Raw genomic sequence first — 5,719 nt, 5'->3', positions numbered from 1 at the left:
GGTTGTCCAGCAGGGTGCAACCTTCTTGTTCTGCACATAGAAGCGCAAACATACATTGTTTAAGTAGCTAGGCCGCTCATGCGCGCAGATATGTATGTTTTGCTACGTTTTAACATTATTTAATATCAGTGATGTGCCGTTTCCGCAATATTTGAAGCTAAAAATTACTGATGTGTGGCTGTAGATGTTGATGTAAACGAATTCATCGCTTTGGTTAATCCGAAGCGCAAGGCTGCGGACTAAGGCTTATTGAACATGCGAAATGTCTAAGACAAAAGAAACACAAAAAGCGACGTTCAAGTGCGCAAATCAGTGACGGCAAACTGGAAGGCAGCCGGGTCCGCAGACGGATCTCAGTACACCTTTCACGGCCGCACTGTTGGCACAACGGCGTGCTTAGCCTTACACATCCAGTACTCAGTGAGTGCGACATGGCTTGGCGGTACGACATGCTTCCCCGGAGATACTAATCGCGATCCACGAAAGGCATAACCGACGCACATTCGACATGGGCGGAAATGCACAAGTAAACGGGTGAAAGCCCCGGCACATTTCCGAAGCATTTCCAACAGCATGCGACAGAGGACAGCACAGCACAGCAAAGTGAAACAGGCAGATTGGTAACGAAAGCATGCTGTAAGGTATATTTCTTTTGTGAACGTAACATTTTCCGTCTAATTCTGAGCTTAGGAATAATTTGTTAGTACGGAACTTCATAACGCACTATCAGCGGCAGTTTCAGCGTAAATTCGAACGTGATCTATTCTGAAATTGTTCCAACATATTGTTCCGTTTCCAAGTTCACCTGCATTTGTAATGTGCTTTAAGTTAAGATTCTAAAGTGAACGATCGTGACAGCTATTATATGCTTAAAAGCAGGCTACATAGCAATTAGATTCCATAAAATTACGTTAACAAGCATTCCAATGAGTCATTTTTGGATCATGTTTCTATTTATGCCGATGGTACAGGGATTCAAATGCGGAATATAGGCGATTTGAAAAAAAAATTAGGCATTCATGCCAACAGCATGGAATTTCGGGACTGCCTATGAAATGGTTCGTTAAGCTAGCTTGTTGTGCGCCTTGCAATCGGAGCAGATAAGAAGCACTCGTTTCTGTATCAGAATTCACATACGGTACCGATTCATTACTTGGAAAAATGCTTCTGGCAAACTTTCCCAGAGCAGTAGTATACCATTGACTGGTCAATATTTGAAATATTCAGAGTTGTTTGATATTATTAGGATGGGCCATAATATGGCTTATATAGGTGCACGTTAAAGAACCCGAGGTGCTCGAAATTTCCGGAGTGCTCCACTACGTCGTGCCTCATAATCAGAAAGTGGTTTTGACACGTAAAACGCCATAATTAGAAAATGGCTCATATTTCCGGGCTAGAATTGTCCCGCATGGAGCACGCGGGTTGGGCTGCGCGCATGTCACCGAAAGTCAACCATACTTACGTGGTTTCGCGCGAGAACTTTGGGACGCTCTAATGTTTAGATAATGTATCTTGGTCTAATTTGTATGAACTGCGACATTTGTATTCTTGCTTGGCGATCCGCATTATAAGTACTTGTACTAAAACACTTTATAGGTATTATAAGTATTTTCCTGTGGACAGCTTAGGGCACGTTCTTACTAATATCTTGCATGCTATGATGCGTTGTACTTTGAGTGTCACATTGTTTCTTACCGCAAATTGTGTGTCATGTTTTTTTTGTACTTGTCACCATAAAGTGTTGTTAACTGTGTAAATCCCCCTACCCCATCTTCCGATGAGTAGCCTGTAAGGCACGGTAAATAAATACATAAATGCACAAACACAAATAAATAAATAAATAAATAAATAAATAAATAAATAAATAAATAAATAAATAAATAAATAAATAAATAAATAAATAAATTGTTCTATAATGATTTTCGATCCATGGTCGACGCCCCGTACGCGACGCTAAGAACCAGGGTGCATAAATTTCCTCTTCCCACTGTCCCTAGCACCGAATGTCTATTGAACAGTATGCAAATTCCTGAAAACTGAGAAAACGCGCCACAAGCATTTTTTTCTGCTTGAAAGTGTTGGCAAACCTCTAATTTTTTTTTTACATTTCCAGAGCAACGTGCTCACCGGAAGTGGCGATAATGGCGAGGATCTCCCCACCACGGACTTGGAACGACAATCCCTCAATCGGGAGAAACTTGCTGCCAGACCACCGAACAGCCGCTGACCTAGCCTGGAGAAGCTCAGCTGGAACGTCAGGTCTCGAACTTGCGTCACAGTGGCCACATTTATCGTCATGACAACGAGGCAATTTACATACTTGTTGGAAATGCCGACAAACGCTTGGTTACACACACACACACACACAGTCACACAAAAATAAAGAGACTCAAGACCGCGCTGGTCACAAGACCAGAAGAGGACGTCGATGGCGGCTGTTAGCGCCGATGACGTGCAAGACGACTCATGCTTTTGTACCACGAGTCCAACTAATAAGTATTTGTGGGGTAGATCTTCCGTAGCCTCAGGAGAGGTTGGGGCGGTTTATCGAAATAGAGCATCGGTAACACAGGCTCACCAAGTTACGCTGTTGGTAAAGGCAGAGGAAATGCAAGGAGTGAAACGTTGGTGGATGGCATGAATAGCCCAAAGAACGGAAAACCACGCACGACGGCAAAATGTGATGTTCATGGGAGCGTATTCTATTCGCGCACTGTTTTTCACCAAGTCACCAAGGTGTTCCGGGACCCGCTTAAGCCTGTGCTGCACAACGCAGATTCTGTGTAGTGCGCGTTAGAGACTTCGTAATTTAAATTTGTGCACGTGGAACACAAGTAGTGATATTAATTCATAATCAGGCTATCTTTATGTCCAGCGTTCACCCATTGCCGCTATCCTGTGCCAGCTATTTCCAACTTGCACGTGCGAATTTTCTCATCATCCCACCTCGACAGCACTTTCCTTTTCTTGGCACCCATTCTGTAACTATTACGGTCCACCGGTTATCCATCCTACGCATTACATAGCCAGCCCAGCTCCATTGTTATCTCTTCATGTCGATTACAACAGCGGCTATCCTTGTTCACCGTTTGATCCACAGCGCTCTTTTCTTGTCTGTTAATGTTACGCCTAACATTCTTCGTCGCATTGCTCTTTCTGCGGTCTTGTTCTCGAACTTTTTTTGTCAACCTCGATGTTTAGGCCGCATACGTTGGCACCGGTAGAATGCAGTGATTGTATACCTTTATTTTCTGTGATAGTGTTACGTTCCTAGTCAGGACGTGGCAATGCTGTCGTACACGCTCCAACCTATTTTTAATCTCCTGTAAATTTCCTTCTCTTGATCAGTCTCTCCTTCGACTTTAGATATAGGTAAAGAGACACCTTCCCAGACACTAGAGGCTGGCTGGCAATCCAGAACTTTGGTTCCCGTGCCAGGCTAATGATCATCTTTGCCTTCTGATATTGATATTGAACTACACTATTACACTTTTTCTGTTAAGGCCCTCAATCATTTGTTGTAATTCCTCCCAAAAGTTGCTCACCCGGACGTCGTCTGCAAACAGAAGGTTGCCGAGATGTTCGCCGTTGAACCTCTCTCCTAAGCCTTCAGATTTTAACAGGTTCAGTACTTCGAAGCATAATAGCATTGGAGATATTGCGTCTATTTGCCTGGCTCCTTTCTTTAGGGGTGACTACTTTTCATATGGAGAACAAGGGTAGCTATGATTTCTTTTTAGATATTTCGCAAGATATTCACGTACGCCTCCTGAGCTTTTTGATTACGTAATACCTCTATGAAAATGCATTTGATTCAGTAGAGGTACCAGCAATCATAATCTATGAAAGCCTTGTAGAGAGACTGCTTGCACTCTGGAGATTTCTCCATTACCTCATTGATGACAAGGGGATGACGTTGTAGAACATCACTTCTTGAAGCCAGCCTGTTATGTTGCTTGACTGAAGTCAAACGTTGCGCTTATTCTATTTGAAGTTACCGTCATGAATTGGCTGGAACGAAGTGTCCGGTGTGACGAGCTTAGGAATCCAATTACAAATTGGAGTGCTAGCTATCTTGACTCAAACCTTTTAAGACTCAGTACAAAGAAGACCTCCACGGCGAGATATCAAGAAAATTCTCATTTTCTTCGATGTAGAACTTTAATGGGGAGCACTTAACACTAATGGCGAAATACAGTTTCTGTCGGCGTTTTTTGGATGCTTTTATAGCAAACTCAGCAACGTAAGTATTCGAAAACGTCAGGAACCAGCGCCCTCATTAGCGGAGAACGAAGCCTGATGTGGCACGTTACTTCTTCTGCTATTCGTAGCGCATCTTGAAGACCTACTACAGGTTGAGTACGTTGAAAAAAAATCTCATGACTTATGACGCAAGCCTCTGAAGAGGCGCCTGTGTATTCATGGTGTAGTCGGCAAAGGTACGTTCGTCATTGGCATTCTGCGTAAGCTAAGCAATCGGCGTATATGATTGAGCCACTTAAATGGTGCATGCACTTTCCTGCTGTGTTGCAGCTTCATCGCGTACTTGCGGGTGCTCTACCCCCTCTTTCGCTTAACCGGCGGATGCCTTAAAGCTGTTCCAAATATTCTGCCTCTGACATTTCGATTGCCTTCTCTCTCGTGCAGTTACCGCCTTTCGGCTGACAAACGTTCTTAAGCATTTAGGAGTCGCCGTTAAGAGGTTCTGAAACTTTTCATTTCCATACCAGAGTTGGCATCCAGGGATGCGATATGCTGCCGATTCCCAGCAACTTTTGTTCGGTTAATGACGAAATCGTTGTTTTATCGTATTTTCGTCATTTCGGCGAGCGCGAACTTGTACACAACTTAAAGCTAAAGTTTACAGGCACTTTTCATTTTATTGGTGCGTGCGCATGCTCATGGTGTTTCACACAACCAGAAATATGGTTTGCCTCTTGTAAGAACGTTCACTGGCTTGGAAATAAACTTTGCTTGAATTAAGGCCGTGCGTGTTCAGTCTCACCTGGTTTTCCTCATGAATGTCTCGCATACGAATGATGCGTTCCCTACCTACAAAACCAATCCGTACTTACGTTGCCGTGTACATCATTTATCTTTCAGCGCGGACAAGATGGCACCAGTCAAGCGTACGTAATGGTTCGAGTGCATTAGAGGGAAGACGCTGTTACCCTACGCCGCGGCAAAGTCGTCGACGAAGAGTGTAGCGTCACCGCGCAGCCAGCGTGACCAGAGCGGGGTGGAGCACGTCTCATCTCGTCGGAAGAATGAACTACGAGAGCATGGGCCGCGACAACGGCCTAGCTGGCCAAGCTACTGGTCGACAAAAAAAGTGTAACCGGCGTGCCGTTCCGGTAGCCGAGTGGCTTGAGTGTTCAACTCGTATCCTTCAGGACGGTGGTTCGATTCCCGCTGCCTGCATCGTTGTGAAAAAAAAGATATCACAGCGATGCGGGTATCGAGGCTCGAGCTATCGTGAGGACGGCAGTTCGAATCCCAGTGCCTGCATCGTTGTAAAAAAAAAAAAAGGCAGCGATGCATGTGCCGGGGCTCGAAGTGTCGTCCATGAAGGACCGAGGTGGACGCGTTGCTGGGTCCCGGACCACAGAAGGCCACCTGCATCCCAGTACCGGCATACGCACGGCCAATGCGCGGACTGTAGGCGGTGCGCATGTCGGCACTAGGACGCAGATGGCCTCTGGCAGTTCCGGCACCC

The sequence above is a fragment of the Dermacentor variabilis genome, chromosome 10 (assembly GCF_050947875.1).
Source record: "Dermacentor variabilis isolate Ectoservices chromosome 10, ASM5094787v1, whole genome shotgun sequence".
Lineage (NCBI taxonomy): Eukaryota > Metazoa > Arthropoda > Arachnida > Ixodida > Ixodidae > Dermacentor > Dermacentor variabilis.
The sequence above is the reverse complement of the archived record's forward strand: the minus strand, read 5'-3'. Positions refer to the sequence as shown.